This window comes from Triticum aestivum, chromosome 3D, assembly GCF_018294505.1.
Source record: "Triticum aestivum cultivar Chinese Spring chromosome 3D, IWGSC CS RefSeq v2.1, whole genome shotgun sequence".
NCBI lineage: Eukaryota > Viridiplantae > Streptophyta > Magnoliopsida > Poales > Poaceae > Triticum > Triticum aestivum.
This window is the reverse complement of record NC_057802.1, coordinates 389953585-389973361: the sequence shown is the minus strand read 5'-3', so window position 1 is coordinate 389973361 and position 19777 is coordinate 389953585. Positions and strand designations below refer to the sequence as shown.

Genomic DNA, 19777 nt, shown 5'->3' with positions numbered 1-19777 from the left:
CAGGGCAGGGTACCCGAGGATGGCGTTGTACCGAAGGTGACCGGGAGGCGGATTTTCCCTAGGGGGCTAGTGGAACCGCTGCCGACTCCGGAGAAGGGCTTTGTGGGATGGCACCGGCCGTACGGTACGTGAAGCAAGCCGAAAGCTTCCACGGAGAGCACGTTGAGGCCGGCCCCGCCGTCGATGAGGGTCTTGGTCACTGCCACGTTGCAGATGGTGGGTGTGCAGAGCATCGGGAGTGCGCCCGACCCAGCGGTGGTGTTGGAAATATGCCCTAGAGGCAATAATAAAATGGTTATTATTGTATTTCCTTGTTCATGATAATTTTCTATTGTTCATGCTATAATTGTATTAACTGGAAACCGTAATACATGTGTGAATACATAGACCACAACATGTCCCTAGTAAGCCTCTAGTTGACTAGCTCGTTGATCAATAGATGGTTATGGTTTCCTGACCATAGACATTGGATGTCATTGATAACGGGATCACATCATTAGGAGAATGATGTGATGGACAAGACCCAATCCTAAGCATAGCACAAGATCGTGTAGTTCGTTTGCTAAGAGCTTTTCTAATGTCAAGTATCGTTTCCTTAGACCATGAGATTGTGCAACTCCCGGATACTGTAGGAATGCTTTGGGTGTACCAAACGTCACAACATAACTGGGTGGCTATAAAGGTGCACTACAGGTATCTCCGAAAGTGTCTGTTGGGTTGGCACGAATCGAGACTGGGATTTGTCACCCCGTATGACGGAGAGGTATCTCTGGGCCCACTCGGTAATGCATCATCATAATGAGCTCAATGTGACTAATGAGTTAGCCACGGGATCATGCGTTACGGAACGAGTAAAGAGACTTGCCGGTAACGAGATTGAACAAGGTATTGGGATACCGACGATCGAATCTCGGGCAAGTAACATACCGATAGACAAAGGGAATTGTATACGGGATTGATTGAATCCCCGACATCGTGGTTCATCCGATGAGATCATCGTGGAACATGTGGGAGTCGATATGGGTATCCAGATCCCGCTATTGGTTATTGGCCGGAGAGGTGTCTCGGTCATGTCCGCATGGTTCCCGAACCCGTAGGGTCTACACACTTAAGGTTCGGTGACGCTAGAGTTGTTATGGGAAATAGTATGTGGTTACCGAAGGTTGTTCGGAGTCCCGGATGAGATCCCGGACATGACGAGGAGCTCCGGAATGGTCCGGAGGTGAAGATCGGTATATTGGACGAAGGGTATTGGAGTCCGGAATTGTTCCGGGGGTACCAGGCTATGGCCAGCATGTCCGAAAGGGGTTTCGGAGGCCCCGGCAAGCGTTGGGGGGCCTTATGGGCCAAGGGGAAGGGGCAAACCAGCCCACTAAGGGGCTGTGCGCCCCCAACCCCTCTCACGTAACCAGGAGAGGTGGGGGCGCCACCCCTAGGGCAGCCGCCCCTCCCGGCTTGGGGGGCAAGTTTCCTAGGGGGTGGGGGCGCCCAAACCCATCTAGGGTTTCCCCTGGCCGCCGCCTCCTCCTCTAGATCCATCTAGAGGGGCCGGCCCCCTCTCCCCTTCCCCCTATATATAGTGAGGGGGTGGGAGGGCAGCCATACCCTTCCCTTGGCGCAGCCCCTTCCTCCTCATACATCTCATCCTCCTCCGTAGTGCTTGGCGAAGCCCTGCCGGAGAACCACGAGCTCCATCGCCACCACGCCATCGTGCTGCTGGAGTTCTCCCTCAACTTCTCCTCCCCCCTTGCTGGATCAAGAAGGAGGAGACGTCCCCGGGCTGTACGTGTGTTGAACGTGGAGGTGCTGTCTGTTTGGCGCTAGATCGGATCTTCCGCGATTTGAATCGCCGCGAGTATGACTCCATCAACCGCGTTCTTGTAATGCTTCCGCTTAGCGATCTTCAAGGGTATGAAGATGCACTCCCTCTCTCTCGTTGCTAGCATCTCCTAGATTGATCTTGGTGACACGTAGGAAAATTTTGAATTATTGCTACATTACCCAACAGTGGTATCAGAGCTAGGTCTATGCGTAGATTCTATGCACGAGTAGAACACAAAGTAGTTGTGGGCGATGATTTGTTCAATTTGCTCGCCGTTACTAGTCTTGTCTTGATTTGGCGGCATTGTGGGATGAAGCGGCCCGGACCGACCTTACACGTACTCTTACGTGAGACAGGTTCCACCGACTGACATGCACTTGATGCATAAGGTGGCTAGCGGGTGTCTGTCTCTCCCACTTTAGTCGGATCGGATTCGATGAAGAGGGTCCTTATGAAGGGTAAATAGCAATTGGCATATCACCGTTGTGGCTTTTGCGTAGGTAAGAAACGTTCTTGCTAGAAACCCATAGCAGCCACGTAAAACATGCAACAACAATTAGAGGACGTTTAACTTGTTTTTGTAGGGTATGCTATGTGATGTGATATGGCCAAAAGGATGTGATGAATTATATATATGTGATGTATGAGATTGATCATGTTCTTGTAATAGGAATCACGACTTGCATGTCGATGAGTATGGAAACCGGCAGGAGCCATAGGAGTTGTCTTAATTTATTGTATGACCTGCGTGTCAATGAAAAACGCCATGTAATTACTTTACTTTATTGCTAACCGTTAGCCATAGTAGTAGAAGTAATAGTTGGCGAGACAACTTCATGAAGACACGGTGATGGAGATCATGGTGTCATGCCGGTGAAGAAGGTTATCATGCCGCGCCTCGAAGATGGAGATCAAAAGGCGCAAGATGATATTGGCCATATCATGTCACTTTATGATTTGCATGTGATGTTTGTCATGTTTACATCTTATTTGCTTAGAACGGCAGTAGCTTAAATAAGATGATCCCTCACTAAAATTTCAAGAGATGTGTTCCCCCTAACTGTGCACCGTTGCGAAGGTTCGTTGTTTCGAAGCACCACGTGATGATCCGGTGTGATAGATTCTAACGTTCGCATACAACGGGTGTAAGCCAGATTTACACATGCGAAACACTTAGGTTGACTTGACGAGCCTAGCATGTACAGACATGGCCTCGGAACACAAGAGACCGAAAGGTCGAACATGAGTCGTATAGTAGATACGATCAACATGAAGATGTTCACCAATGATAACTAGTCCGTCTCACGTGATGATCGGACACGGCCTAGTTGACTCGGATCATGTATCACTTAGATGACTAGAGGGATGTCTATCTAAGTGGGAGTTCATTAAATAATCAGATGAACTTAATTATCATGAACATAGTCAAAAGGTCTTTGCAAATTATGTCATAGCTTACGCTTTGGTTCTACTGTTTAAGATATGTTCCTAGAGAAAATTTAGTTGAAAGTTGATAGTAGCAATTATGCGGACTGGGTCCGTAAACTGAGGATTGTCCTCAATGCTGCGCAGAAGGCTTATGTCCTTCATGCACTGCTCGGTGTGCTGAAGCTCGAGCGTCGTCTGTGGATGTTGCGAACATCTGACATACACGTTTTGATGACTACGTGATAGTTTAGTGCGTAATGCTAACGGTTTAGAATTGAGGCGCCAAAGACGTTTTTGAAACATCGCAGAACATATGAGATGTTCCAAAGACTGAAATTCGGATTTCAGACTAGTGCCCACGTCAAGAGGTATGAGACCTCTGACAAGTTTCTTAAGCCTGCAAACTAAGGGAGAAAAGCTCAATCATTGAGCATGTGCTCAGATTGTCTGAGTACTACAATCGCTTGAATCGAGTGGGAGTTGTCTTCCAGATGAGATAGTGATGGTTCTCCAAAGTCACTCCCACCAAGCTACTAGAGCTTCATGATGAACTATAACATATCAGGGATAGATATGATGATCCTTGAGCTGTTCGCAATGTTCGACACCGCGAAAGTAGAAATCAAGTAGGAGCATCAATTGTTGATGGTTAGTAAAACCACTAGTTTCAAGAAGGGTAAGGGAAAGAAGGGATACTTCATGAAATGGCAAATCAGTTGCTGCTCTAGTGAAGAAACCCAAGGTTGAACCCAAACCCGAGACTAAGTGCTTCTGTAATGAGGGGAATGGTCACTGAAGCAGAACTACCCTAGATACTTGGTAGATGAGAAGGCAGGCAAGGTCGACAGAAGTATATTGGATATACATTATATTAATGTGTACTTTACTAGTACTCCTAGTAGCACCAGGGTATTAGATACCGGTTCGGTTACTAAGTGTTGGTAACTTGAAATAAAAGGCTACGGAATAAACGGAGACTAGCTAAAGGTGAGATGACGATATGTGTTGGAAGTGTTTCCAAGGTTGATGTGATCAAGCATCGCATGCTCCCTCTACCATCGAGATTGGTGTTAAACCTAAATAATTGTTATTTGGTGTTTGCGTTGAGCATAGACATGATTGGATTATGTTTATCGCAATACGGTTATTCATTTAAGGAGAATAATGGTTACTCTGTTTATTTGAATAATACCTTCAATGGTCTTGCACCTAAAATGAATGGTTTATTTAATCTCGATCGTAGTGATACACATGTTCATGCCAAAAGATATAAAATAGTAATGATAGTACCACATACTTGTGGCACTGCCATTTGAGTCATATTGGTATAAAACGCATGAAGAAGCTCCATGTTGATGGATCTTTGGACTCACTCGTTTTTGAAAAGATTGAGACATGCGAACCATGTCTATTGGTAGATATGCATGAAGAAACTCCATACAGATGGATCGTTTGGACTCACTTGATTTTGAATCACTTGAGACATGCAAATCATACCACATGGGCAAGATTTCTGAAAGGCCTCGTTTTCAGTAAGATGGAACAAGAAAGCAACTTGTTGGAAGTAATACATTTTGATGTCTGCAGTCCAATGAGTGCTGAGGCACGCAGTGGATATCGTTATGTTCTTACTTCACAGATGATTTGAGTAGATGCTGAGTATATTTACTTGATGAAACACAAGTCTGAATTATTGAAAGGTTCAAGTAATTTCAGAGTGAAGTTGAAGATCGTCGTGACAAGAGGATAAAATGTCTGTGATATGATCATAGAGATGAATATCTGAGTTACGAGTTTGGCACACAATTAAGACATTGTGGAAATTGTTTCACAACTAATACCGCCTGGAACACCATAGTGTGATGGTGTGTCCGAACATCATAACTGCACCCTATTGGATATGGTGCATACCATGATGTCTCTTATCGAATTACCACTATCGTTTATGGGCTAGGCATTACAGACAACCGCATTCACTTTAAATAGGGCACCACGCAATTCCGTTGAGACGACACCGTATGAACTATGGTTTAGAGAAACCTAAGCTGTAGTTTCTTAAAAGTTTGGGGCTGCGACGCTTGTGTGAAAAAGTTTCAGGCTGATAAGCTCGAACCCAAAACGGATAAATGCATCTTCATAGGACACCCAAAACAGTTGGGTATACCTCCTGTCTCTGATCCGGAAGCAAAAGGGTTTGTTTCTAGAATCGGGTCCTTTCTCGAGGAAAAGTTTCTCTGGAAAGAATTGAGTGGGAGGATGGTGGAGACTTGATGAGGTTCTTGAACCATGACTTCAACTAGTGTGTAGCAGGGCACAGGAAGTTGTGCCTATGGCACCTACACCAATTGAACTGGAAGCTTATGATAGTGATCATGAAACTTCGGATCAAGTCACTACCAAACCTCATAGGTCGACAAGGATGCGTACTACTTCAGAGTGGTATGTAATCATGTCTTGGAAGTCATGTTGCTAGATAAAAATGAACCTACGAGCTATGGAGAAGCGATGGTGGGCCCGGATTCCGACGAATGGCTCGAGGCCACAAAATCCGAGAGAGGATCCATGTATAAAGACAAAGTATAGACTTTGGAAGAACTACTTGATGGTCGTAAGGCTCTTGGGTGCAGATGGATTTTAAAAGGAAGACGGACAATGATGGTAAGTGTCACCATTAAGAAAGCTCGACTTGTCGTTAAGATGTTTTCCGACAAGTTCAAGGAGTTGACTACGATGAGACTTTCTCACTCGTAGCGATGCTAAGAGTCTGTTGGAATTATATTAGCAGTTACTGCATTATTTATGAAATCTTGCAGATGGGATGTCAAAACATTGTTTCCTCGACGATTTTCTTGAGGAGAGGTTGTATGTGATACAACCAGAAGGTTTTGTCAATCCTGAAAGATGCTAACAAGTATGCAAAGCTCCAGCAATCCTTCTAAGGACTGGAGTAAGCATCTCGGAGTTGGAATGTACGCTTTGATGAGATGATCAAAGATTTTGGGTTTTTACAAAGTTTATGAGAAACTTTTATTTCCAAAGAAGTGAGTGGGAGCACTATAGAATTTTTGATGAGTATATGTTGTTAACATATTGTTGATCAGAAATGATGTAGAATTTCTGGAAAGCATACAGGGTTATTTGAAAAGTGTTTTTCAATGGAAAACCTGGATTAAGCTACTTGAACATTGAGCATCAAGATCTATAAGGATAGATAAAAAACGCTTAATAGTACTTTCAAATGAATACATACCGTGACAAGATTTTGAAGGAGTTCAAAATAGATCAGCAAAGAAGGAGTTCTTAGCTGTGTTACAAGGTGTGAGTATTGAGTAAGACTCAAGACATGACCACGACAGAAGAGAGAGAAAGGACGAAGGTCGTCCCCTATGCTTTAGACGTAGGCTTTACAGTATGCTATGCCGTGTATCGCACCTGAAGTGTGCCTTGCCATGAGTTAGTAAAGGGGTACAATAGTGATCCAGGAATGGATCACATGACAACGGTCGAACTTATCCTTAGTAACTAGTGGACTAAGGAATTTTCTCGATTATGGAGGTGGTAAAAGAGTTCGTCGTAAGGGGTTACGTCGATGCAAACTTTGACACTAATCCAGATGACTTTGAGTAGTAAACTGGATCCGTATAGTAGAGTAGTTATTTGGAATAGCTCCAAGTAGCGCGTGGTAGCTGCATCTACAAGATGACATAGAGATTTGTAAAGCACACACGGATCTGAAAGGTTCAGACCCGTTGACTAATAACTGTTGGAAATATGCCCTAGAGGCAATAATAAATTGGTTATTATTATATTTCCTTGTTCATGATAATCGTTTATTATCCATGCTAGAATTGCATTGATAGGAAACTCAGATACATGTGTGGATACATAGACAACACCATGTCCCTAGTAAGCCTCTAGTTGACTAGCTCGTTGATCAATAGATGGTTACGGTTTCCTGACCATGGACATTGGATGTCGTTGATAATGGGATCACATCATTAGGAGAATGATGTGATGGACAAGACCCAATCCTAAGCATAGCATAAAAGATCGTGTAGTTCGTTTGCTAGAGCTTTTCCAATGTCAAGTATCATTTCCTTAGACCATGAGATCGTGCAACTCCCGGATACCGTAGGAGTGCTTTGGGTGTACCAAACGCCACAACGTAACTGGGTGACTATAAAGGTACACTACGGGTATCTCCGAAAGTGTCTGTTGGGTTGGCACGGATCGAGACTGGGATTTGTCACTCCGTATGACGGAGAGGTATCTCTGGGCCCACTCGGTAATGCATCATCATAATGAGCTCAATGTGACTAAGGAGTTAGCCACGGGATCATGCATTACGGTACGAGTAAAGTGACTTGCCGGTAACGAGATTGAACAAGGTATTGGGATACCGACGATCGAATCTCGGGCAAGTAACGTACCGATTGACAAAGGGAATTGTATACGGGATTGATTGAATCCTCGACATCGTGGTTCATCCAATGAGATCATCGTGGAACATGTGGGAGCCAACATGGGTATCCAGATCCCGCTGTTGGTTATTGACCCGAGAGGTGTCTCGGTCATGTCTGCATGTCTCCCGAACCCGTAGGGTCTACACACTTAAGGTTCGGTGACGCTAGGTTTGTAGAGATATTAGTATGCGGAAACCCGAAAGTTGTTCGGAGTCCCGGATGAGATCCCGGACATCACGAGGAGTTCCGGAATGGTCCGGAGGTGAAGAATTATATATAGGAAGTCAAGTTTCGGCCACCGGGAAAGTTTCGGGGGTCACCGGTAGTGTACCGGGACCACCGGAAGGGTCCCGGGGGTCCACCGGGTGGAGCCACCCATCCCGGAGGGCCCCATGGGCTGAAGTGGGAAGGGAACCAGCCCTTAGTGGGCTGGGGCGCCCCCCATGGGCCTCCCCCTGCGCCTAGGGTTGGAAACCCTAGGGTGGGGGGGCGCCCCACCTGACTTGGGGGGCAAGTTTCCCCCCTGGCCGCCGCCCCCCCTTGTAGATGGGATCCAGGGCTGGCGCCCCCCCCCCCTTGTAGATGGGATCCAGGGCTGGCGCCCCCCCCCTTGGGGGCCTATATATAGTGGGGGGAGGGAGGGCAGGAGGATGACAGCCCCTGGCGCCTCCCTCTCCCCCTGCAACACCTCTCCCTCTCGCAGAAGCTTGGCGAAGCCCTGCCGAGACCCCGCTACTTCCACCACCACGCCGTCGTGCTGCTGGATCTCCATCAACCTCTCATTCCCCCTTGCTGGATCAAGAAGGAGGAGACGTTGCTGCTCCGTACGTGTGTTGAACGCGGAGGTGCCGTCCGTTCGGCACTCGGTCATCGGTGATTTGGATCACGGCGAGTACGACTCCATCAACCCCGTTCATTGGAACGCTTCCGCTCGCGATCTACAAGGGTATGTAGATGCACTCTTTTCCCCTCGTTGCTAGTATACTCCATAGATGGATCTTGGTGAAGCGTAGAAAAAAATTTAAATTCTGCTACGATCCCCAACAATAACCTCTCTCACAAGCGAGATATGAACAAACCCCATGGGTGTTGGATTCATTACAATCACATAGTGATGTGAACTAGATTATTGACTCTAGTGCAAGTGGGAGACTGTTGGAAATATGCCCTAGAGGCAATAATAAAATGGTTATTATTGTATTTCCTTGTTCATGATAATTGTCTATTGTTCATGCTATAATTGTATTAACTGGAAACCGTAATACATGTGTGAATACATAGACCACAACATGTCCCTAGTAAGCCTCTAGTTGACTAGCTCGTTGATCAATAGATGGTTATGGTTTCCTGACCATGGACATTGGATGTCATTGATAACGGGATCACATCATTAGGAGAATGATGTGATGGACAAGACCCAATCCTAAGCATAGCACAAGATCGTGTAGTTCGTTTGCTAAGAGCTTTTCTAATGTCAAGTATCTTTTCCTTAGACCATGAGATTGTGCAACTCCCGGATACTGTAGGAATGCTTTGGGTGTACCAAACGTCACAACATAACTGGGTGGCTATAAAGGTGCACTACAGGTATCTCCGAAAGTGTCTGTTGGGTTGGCACGAATCGAGACTGGGATTTGTCACTCCGTATGACGGAGAGGTATCTCTGGGCCCACTCGGTAATGCATCATCATAATGAGCTCAATGTGACTAATGAGTTAGCCACGGGATCATGCGTTACGGAACGAGTAAAGAGACTTGCCGGTAACGAGATTGAACGAGGTATTGGGATACCGACGATCGAATCTCGAGCAAGTAACATACCGATAGGCAAAGGGAATTGTATACGGGATTGACTGAATCCCCGACATCGTGGTTCATCCGATGAGATCATCGTGGAACATGTGGGAGTCGATATGGGTATCCAGATCCCGCTATTGGTTATTGGCCGGAGAGGTGTCTCGGTCATGTCGGCATGGTTCCCGAACCCGTAGGGTCTACACACTTAAGGTTCGGTGACGCTAGAGTTGTTATGGGAAATAGTATGTGGTTACCGAAGGTTGTTCGGAGTCCCGGATGAGATCCCGGACATGGCGAGGAGCTCCGGAATGGTCCGAAGGTGAAGATCCGTATATTGGACGAAGGGTATTGGAGTCCGGAATTGTTCCGGGGGTATCAGGCTATGGCCAGCATGTCCGAAAGGGGTTTCGGAGGCCCCGGCAAGCGTTGGGGGGCCTTATGGGCCAAGGGGAAGGGGCAAACCAGCCCACTAAGGGGCTGTGCGCCCCTCCCAACCCCTCTCCCGTAACCAGGAGAGGTGGGGGCGCCACCCCTAGGGCAGCCGCCCCTCCCGGCTTGGGGGGCAAGTTTCCTAGGGGGTGGGGGCGCCCAAACCCATCTAGGGTTTCCCCTGGCCGCCGCCTCCTCCTCTAGATCCATCTAGAGGGGCCGGCCCCCTCTCCCCTTCCCCCTATATATAGTGAGGGGGTGGGAGGGCAGCCATACCTTCCCTTGGCGCAGCCCCTTCCTCCTCATACATCTCATCCTCCTCCGTAGTGCTTGGCGAAGCCCTGCCGGAGAACCACGAGCTCCATCGCCACCACGCCGTCGTGCTGCTGGAGTTCTCCCTCAACTTCTCCTCTCCCCTTGCTAGATCAAGAAGGAGGAGACGTCCCCGGGCTGTACGTGTGTTGAACGCGGAGGCGCTGTCTGTTCGGCGCTAGATCGGATCTTCCGCGATTTGAATCGCCGCGAGTATGACTCCATCAACCGCGTTCTTGTAACGCTTCCGCTTAGTGATCTTCAAGGGTATGAAGATGCACTCCCTCTCTCTCGTTGCTAGCATCTCCTAGATTGATCTTGGTGACACGTAGGAAAATTTTGAATTATTGCTACGTTACCCAACAGGTGGTTGCCGGGTGGTCCCTTGAGTCAAAGGTGAGGTCGGCCTTGGGCGCCGCCCATCCCGGAGGGGCTTCCTGGTGCATAGAGACGGCACCCATTTGGCGGAAGAACGGCTTGACGTGGCGGTCCGAGGGCGGCGCCTGCGAGTCGTCGAGGAGGGCCACAACGGCGAGGGGTGCCGGCGCCGCGAAGCGCGTGACAAAAAGGCCGCGCAGCTCCTCCCACGAGGCCACAGAAGATTCTGGCAGGTTGAGCAGCCAGGCGCGCGGCGCGCTTGCGAGGGCCATGGGGAACCAGTTGGCCATGACCTTGTCGTCGCCTCCAGCTTCAAGAAAGGCCTCCTCGTATGCTAGTAGGAAGGCCGATGGATCCGCCGCGCCATAATAGCGAGGCGGCATCTCCGGCCTGAACTTGTGTGGCCACTGCACTTGCCGCAAGGCGGGGGTGAAGGCCTGAAGGCCGATGGCGAAGCTTCGGCGCACCCCTACCTGGCACGCCAAATGTCGGATTCTGGGTTCCGCAGACCCTTGAGAGGTTCGAACTCTGGGGTGCGCGTGAAGGACTCTCTCTCCCCAGCCTGCCTACCCAACGATTCCACGACCTAGCGCGACGAACCCCAAAGAACACAAGACATAGAGGTTTATACTGGTTCGGACCGTCGTTGTGGTGTAATACCCTACTCCAGTGTGGTGGTGGTGGATTGCCCCGAGGGCTAAGGATGAACTAGTATAGTGGGTGAACAACCTTAGGAGGAGAGGTGTTCTTGAGCTCGATGAGCTAGTGAGAAGGCCTTGGTGAAATGGATCCAATCCAAGCTCAGTTGCCTCCTATGGTGGTGGCTAGTCCTATTTATAGTGGCCATGGTCCTCTTCCCAAATGTAGGCGGGAAGGGATCCCACAACGACCAATTTTGAAGTGAGACAACTAGTAAAAGCTATCCTGACAAAAGTAGTCTTCGCCTGCCAAAGGCTCTAGGGGTGACGCTGCTGTGGGCTCCGCGATGACCTCCGCACTGCCGTCCTGCTGGTCTTGGTCTTGTTGCACCTATATGGAAACCTTTGCCTGCTGCCTTGGGACTCCTCGCCTGCGCTTGCCTCCTTAGCACCAAAGAGGAAACTGGTACACTGCGCCCGTTGGCGCCCGCTTGGCCTTGTTCGTCACGGCTCACGTCATGTGAGCCTCACGAGGCGCCCCTGCATAGATATCTCCGCTCCTCGGGAGCCAGCCTAGCGAGGCCGCCTCCAGGAAGGTCTTGGCGTCGTCCGCCTCGCGAGGCTTGGCCCCTCGCGAGGGTCTTGAGTCCTTGTCGCCGTAGCTGGGCCGTACCGGGCCGTTGGTGGAGCCACGCTCATGGGCCGCAAGCAGGCAAGTCTGGGTACCCCCGTTCCCAAGACGCCGACAATTACCAACACCTAACCCCGTGGACAAATAATTTCATCATGTTCCTAGACCTAAGAGCATCTATACCCGGACGCCCCAAACCCGCCTTAGACGCCCGGGCAGATGACCCTGTCACTGACCGGTCATGAAATTTTGACCCAGACAGACGCTTCAAACGGGCCTCAAACGCGTGGGCTGACCGACATCCCTCATATCCACCCCAAATATGGGGCACCCGGGGGCGTCCGCCACGTCGGACTAATGACGGGGTCCCACGCGGAATCACCCGGAAACCTGGCGGTCCGAAGCTCGTCTCCTCTGTCAGACCAATGTCGTCGCGTGGCAGTGCTCCGGCGGGCCGCGTGGTGCCTAGACCGGCTATTTAAACCGCCCGCCCGCGTCGTAACCCTACCCCTCGACATTTTCTTCCCACTATCCGCCGTCGCCGCCACTTTCCACTCCCCGTCCGCCACCACTAGTAGCCATGCCCCCACGCCACCGGGTGAGGAGCTATCCATTTCTAACGCCGGAGCACTGGCTGCAGCTGGCCATCCTCGATTCCCTTCGCTCGGAGTCGGATGTAGAGGTCAGACGCCGTTGTTGGCTGGAGATGGAGGCGGAGCATGCTGCAGAGGAGGAGAATATGCTCGCCTACATGGATGAGGTCGAGGAGGAGGAGAAGCCGGATTCCTCCTACGCACCCGTCCACCCAGCACCCGGCACCGACGTCGTGGACATCTCCGACAATGAAGAATAGCTATGGTAGTACGTAGGATTTATTTTGCATGCTTTGTATGGATCTTGGTGTTAAAATATGAGAGACTAGGATGCAAAGTAGCAAATTTAGTCGTGTTGAGGGCCATGCATTGTTGTTGGGTTACAACATTTGCAGTTGCGAGTCTAATGAATAGGAAGAACACCCAAGGGGCACAGGCGACGAGGCCACAGACGGACAACGAAGTCCTCAAGGAGGTATGTCCCCTACTGAAAGGATTGATATGGTTGACTAGAGGGGAGGGGGTGAATAGGAAACTACCAATTTTTAGTTTTTCTTAACAAATTAGGGTTAGCAACAAATAGGTTGTCTAGATATGCAACTAGGTGAAAAACCTACCTCCTACCCAGCCCGGAAATAGAACCCAGCCCCCTTTCTGATCGCCGGGCAATGGCCCTTGATCGGGATGAAGGTTTTTTTGGTCACATTATTCTGGCAACAGAATGTCTTTCGATGGTATCACTACCGCATGATACTGCTAGCACGGCACTACGATCAGAGACACTTTGACGAAACTGTGTGCGATGCATTAATCGCAAACGGTGGTGTAAAAAACCCGTCAAAAAAGGTGAAAAACGTTTGCGATGGCGGAGCCATCAAACACGGTTCAGATTTTAGTTGCGTGTGCAATGCAGGGCACACGGTTAATCCATTCGAACTGTTTGCGATGAGGCAAAACAACAAAAACGGGCAGCCATATCAATGTGTGTGCGATATACGGCATACGGTTCATTCGGACGAACTGTTTTCGATTAGGGAATATAACAGAAACGGTTCAACTTAACAAGATGTGTGTGATATGCGGCATACAGTTCACATGGATGAACTGTTTGCGATGAGCCAAAAAAACACAAACGAGTCGTGTAAACAAGATGTGTGTGATATGTGGCAAACAGCCGACTCGGATGAACTATTTGCGATGAGAAATTACAACATAGACGGTTAATACAGTTAGTTCGTGTGCGATTCTGTGTGTACAAAAAACTTTGAAAAATGCAAACTAGTTGCTTGCGGTGGCTAGGAGTATCGCACACGATGCGTCTGTGAGTACTCGTGTGCGATGATTAGTAAGTTACACATACATTTCCTTATGTTAACATGTGTGTGAATTTGCAATATGGACAGTTAATATGCAAATGCCTTCTGTACATCGGGCACACGGTTAAACTCAATGAACTGTGTATGATACTAAAACTTTCCATGAAAATTTAAGAACTGGGTAACAACATTTGAGTAACATATATATATAGTGGTTACACTATTCGACAAAAGGAGGATCTTCGTAACACGGTTTTGACAACCGTATGGTCCATATTTACATACTTAACATAGTAACAACCATCACATTTTAAGTGGCTAAGGGCCAACAACCATATGGTCCATATCTACATACTTAACATAGTAACAGCTAGCAAATTTTAAGAGGCCGAGGACCAACAACCACAACTATCCGCTGGAAGCAGCTTGATCACGGCGACTCGACATCTCGTCAATGAAAAGGAAGAGCCCTCCTATGCCTTGGTAGAGCATGAGTAGAACAGTGTCTCCAATTTTCCAATATGGATGGATTGCCACGACAAGCGAGAACTTGTTAATATGAATGGTTCCATTTCTGCGGGAAATGCAGTACCTTGCAATCACTTTGGCGTTATTAGCAAGCACAAGTGTAATTTGACCACGTCGGGAAATCGATCCAGGAACTGCTACAGCGGGCAATTTCTGTTGACATGTAGAATAAAAACCAATTGTAACATATCATTGAAGATATATATAGTTTATGAGCATCAACATTAAAATAAGACTTTTTACCAGCGTTTTGTGAACACAATTGGTCTTGTTCATTGTGTGCACCATAGGTATAATTAATCCCATCCAAAATCCAGCGTTCATACGCTGTGCTATCTCTGTCAGATTATCAACAAAGTTTATGACATGCTTCAAGTCCTTCCAGTGAAATTTGGTACGCTTAGTAACACTAGCACAAATGCCCGTGCATTGCACCGGGAGAGAGCACCACTTCCTATCCTATGAATCATGGTTGGCAGGTCAAGAAACTATGTCGTGGGACAACGGCCGCTCTTGAAAGAGATGGATCGTCTGTGGATCGCGATGTGAGCTCATGTGGTATGATTCCGTGTAAATTTATCCGCCTGAATAAGAAAAAAATAGCAATACAATAAATCTAAAGTAATAAAAGCAGCAAGCAAACCAACCTAGAATAACAATTGCAGCAGCAGCAAGCAAACCAACCTAGATGGATATTACCTAAAAAATTACTCATAATTAAACATACTTCTTCGAATCCATATTATTAATTATCGTTCATTCAGTACAACTTTGTATCAGCGGTAGTATTTTCTTTGTTCAGAGCAAGCCCCGACATTAAAGAGATAAAAGGGCTCTGCCTTGTACTATTTGTTTTATTTATTTTATGTTTTGCTGTGTATCCTTTTAAACTTGTAATATAAATACATGCAGTAAGGAAATCTACTGTTTTGCTCTAGAAAAAAAGGTTGTAACAACAGAAATCATCCATAGTAAGAATAAGAGTAAAATGCATCATAGGTCCTATAACTATCCAAGGTGTGTCACTTTAGTCCTATAACTATCAAAGTGCAGATTTGGGTCCCAAAACTATTTTGAGTCGTTCACTGCAGGTCCTATGGTCGCCCCAGCCGTGATTGTTGGCTGACGTGTCACCTGGACCAGTGCCAGAACGACCCAGGGCGCGTGGTGGAAGATTTCCCGCCATTGGTGGTTGATACATTTTGCAATTTGGTCCATCAAACTGTTTGCTCTCCAGCCGCAGCCCTCCTCTCTGCAATCTCATCTCTCTTTCATCAGTTCTGCCATGTTTGGAACAAGCTCGACGGCAGCAAGATGTAGCAGGAACAAGCCAGCGCGGCAAATGATCATGCAAATGACAAATGAATATATATTGCACACCATCTCTCTAAGATTACAAATGATAAATGATACTTGGTCTGGACAATCATAGAAGAGAGAAATGATGTTGCAACTTAACAGGCAAATATATAGATGAGAATTGCCACAATTCCAGGAAGTAGCACATCATATTGTCATTACATAAAGAGTGCTCTTACATAAACATAGATACACACTAAAGCTTGCAACTATGTAATGTGGTACTGGGTTGCACTCTGCATGATGCAGTACCACATTACATAAGTAGTACCTCCGTCCTGAGAATGAGACGAGCTGAGATTTCAAGGGCTTTCCTGCAAATAAACGCTTCATTGTTTAGCCTGGTGGGCCCCTCTGGTCGATGTGGCACCGGTCCAGGTGACACGTCGGACGGTCAACGCTGCTGGGGCGACCATAGGACCTGCAGTGAACGACTCAAAATAGTTTTGGGACCCAAATATGCACTTTGATAGTTATAGGACTAAAGTGACACACCTTGGATAGTTATAGGACCTATGATGCATTTTACTCTAAGAATAACAACGACATAAGTAGACATACTTTATCTTTCCTTGTAATCTTCTGACGTCTAATTACCTTCCACTTTCACAACAGATGAAACTCTGATCTTTTTCTCCAACCTGACTGGAGACGTGAAAGAGTAAGGTTTTCATAGGACATAAGGGCAAAAACTTACACCTATAGTAGATTTACGACAAGATTGACCATATGCAGCAAACCCAAAAGGGTGGTTACTGCACAAAATAATGATAACAAGCCACGCTTGAAAAAACAAACACAAACATGCAACAAACATTTTCTTCAGTGCGACCTGAATTGGACAAAAAACCAATTGTACAAAAGGAAGCACTTCTAAACTGAGAGCGCGAACGCACAAATGCACTGAAAGGGCATGGGCAGCTGTACAATTACATCTCAGCATTACCAAACACTCAAGCGGACATTAACTTAAACCAAGTCCAGAAAGATAAATTAATGATGCACAACGCTTCATTTTTAATAAAAAGAGAAAATTATTATAGTTAGTCAGCAAATACCTGCTTCTTAGGATGCTCCTCCTTTATTTCAAGCACTCAATTCAGCCTTTTCCTCCTCATGGAATTCATTTCAGACTTGGGAGTAGTCAAAAGAAACACTGGGTTCACACTTCACTTCCTTTACACCTGAAAAGGCATCAATTCAGGCTTTAGACAAAACTAATAATACAGAACACAATATGAAAATAAGAATGCAGATTTTAACAGTCATAGATATGACTAAGAACGGAAAGTATTATGTTGTAGCTGAAGTGAATCGATGCGTGGTTATGTTGAAAAAGTTTGGGGACTCTGTAAGAGCTTTGGAGAAAGTTTTCCCCGCAATGCTAGTTCATACTGATTAGCAAGTACCGATAGCAATTGCACTGTTACTGAAATAGAAGGGGGTGGCCATTCACTGAAGCATGTATACATTTTCTCTTTCAAAGAGGACTGCTTACGGACTTACAACTGAAGTACTCAATGTATTGGATGCCAGAAAACATTCCATGAATGCTCAGGTCGCCAAAGCTAGTGTAGCTTCCTAACATAACTATTCTTCATTTTTTATTTGGCAAGCAATGGCATCCAGATATGTGATCCTCTGGCATAGACAATGGTGATGAAATTAACGGACAATCTCGTCTATGGCAGCCTGATGGCCTAGTTCCACAAGAGCAGTTAAGAGTGTACCTCTTAACAGTGTATTCAGGTGACCCTCCCCACTTTTGGCATCCCAGCCACCTCACTTGCAAGGGATGGATTTCTGAAAAGCTAGAAGAGACTGCATGATAAATTATCATTAGAACAAGATCAAGTTTAGGAACAACAAAAATTAATTAGAATAGGAAGAGTAGTGAGTTGATGGCATGTGCAAGCACATTATACTCAGTATCATCCTTGTACGCAACAATCAAATGCAGCAACGTGACCACCTTCTGTTTACCAGCCATACAAAGGGCATATGTGTCATCAAGTACACCTGTAGTGATCAGACAGTAATAATGTGAGAATAGTTGAACATGGAAAGACTTAAAGTTGTAAGAAACCATGCAAAAGTTTTATCCGTCTGCTGCACTCAGTGTGTTGGTCTCAACTGCATACCTAACTCGGGATGCAAGTTCCTCATCATAACTCACTATAGAAACCAGTCTGATCGATGTTAAGTTTAATCTAGAAATCATCTTTTGACATTCTACGAGCCCTGACAAATTGAAATCCTCGATCCTCTAGTTCCCCCGAAACAAAAATTTGCAAACATAAAGAGCTTATACAACTTTACCCGTTTTGCCTATTTTTTCTCAAGATGACAATCATAGCATGGAAGGAGATATGCAAAAAGATTGACTAAATGTATATGTAATTGCTATTTTTAGCAAAACAATGGCTAATCGGTTCACAAGAGGGTAGTCGAGATGCCACTATATTTAAAAAATAATATGACAGATAGAACTGAAAATTGCCTACCTGGGCAAAGAGGTGCGTGTGCATGCAACCTGCCTATATTAAAACTTCGATGTATGTGCTTTAATAATCGTATAATCCTGATTAAAAAAGCAAGTGCATAACTCAAACTGAATTGTGGATTTATTACATACTTTTAAGGATAGAAATACCATAACTCATATGTGAAACCTCAATCATGAAATCATTGTAAGCAATGTGATTCACAAGAGAGGCTCCGGACATCTTGGGTTCACCCTGCTGCAATTCATGAATCAATGATTGTTTGAGAATCAAGTGTGATTGTACCTCGAGACAATGTATTCTGCAGTTGCCAATTCTTGACATCAAATCAAGGAATTCTATTCCAGCCCAGGGATACTACGGAAATCCTCCTCCTGTAGTAGTTTGAGTGTTCAGGCTCAGATATTGACTACATGAGATTAAAAATAAACTTTGAAGCTGATATAGTATGATGACAACCTGAATAACAACATCTGGCAAGTGAAATTGCATTGGAAGCTGCTGTGTTTATCAGAAGTTTGGAAGCAAAATAATCTGTGGGGATACAGGAGAGTCTAGAGGATGGTTCTCCAGCTCTTTGCTTTCAGAAGTTTTGAAGGCTGTTCGATATATGCAGAACTGAATGTGCCAACTTCAGTTGTGCATAAACACTCCATCATGTGAGCTTCAACGACACAACCACGCAGTAGGCAGCCACCGAGGACCCCAGCCGCAGCTCGCCGGAGCGGCGCCGCCCCTTCTCTCTGCTCTTTTCTTCCCTTGCTCTCCCCCTCCTTCCTCTGTTTATCCTCCCCCCCTCTCTGCTCATCTCCCTCCCTCATTTCTTCTCTACAGAAGCCCCAACGTCATGGACGAGCTGCGCAAGAGGCTGGTCATGGCGCCCAACATCGATCTCGCAGCTGGGCAAAAGGCGGCCATGGATCAGGAGGCGCGCGTGCGCAGTGCAGTATGGGCGGCGCGGAACGAGGAGGTCGAGCGCCACGGACGACCCGCGATGTACCGATGCTGGCAGAAGGAGAGGGCCATGGATCGTGGTGAGCTCAGGCCGTCGCGGATGAACAAGGGGCGGAGAGAGAAGGATAATGGAGAGGAAAGAGGAGGCATGTGGGCTGAGGGGAGATCGCTGGCGTGGCCCTCCGCGGCGGAGGGCGGTCTCCCGTGGGTGTGGAATCGGGTGGGAGGGCATCTCTCGCGCGTGCAGCGCAGAGGAGAAATTGGGGATCGATTATCCAGCGAATCGTTTTTTTACATGTGGACTGTGGGTTGATTACGTGAAACCAGAGGGGGTTTTCTGCAAAAAAAAAGGCACGACGGTGAACCCGACAGACTCAATCCATGCTTTATTAGAGAAAAAATACAGATCGTTCACTATGCATCCAACATATCCTGCTTAAAAGATGAAAGGTATTATTTATTCAGAACATGAAAGAAGAATATATAGTGCGCATAAATTGGTAAATAGAATTTGTTACTGCCTAGAAACGGAGTCAGAAAATGAAATCACAATTGGTTGCTTAAATAATGATCAATTAGTCAGAACAAATACCCCGATTTTGCTAAGTAATATGACATCATGGAG

At 46.7% G+C, this 19777-nt stretch overlaps 1 long non-coding RNA gene across 9 annotated transcripts; it reads right to left on the bottom strand.

Moving 5' to 3' along the window:
- Positions 1 to 14657: 14657 nt before the first annotated feature.
- LOC123079101 (uncharacterized) lies at positions 14658 to 19398 on the bottom strand. Of its 9 annotated transcripts, none has more exons than XR_006437849.1 (7): positions 18658 to 19398; positions 18199 to 18572; positions 17613 to 17713; positions 17425 to 17515; positions 16753 to 16878; positions 16256 to 16339; positions 14824 to 14919 (listed from the first exon to the last, which is right to left on the bottom strand). It is a non-coding gene; the product is annotated as an uncharacterized lncRNA (long non-coding RNA). The 9 variants fall into 9 exon arrangements; XR_006437845.1 differs by having other exon boundaries at positions 17425 to 17713; positions 18199 to 18275; positions 18484 to 18572; XR_006437850.1 differs by having other exon boundaries at positions 18484 to 18572.
- Positions 19399 to 19777: the final 379 nt, after the last annotated feature.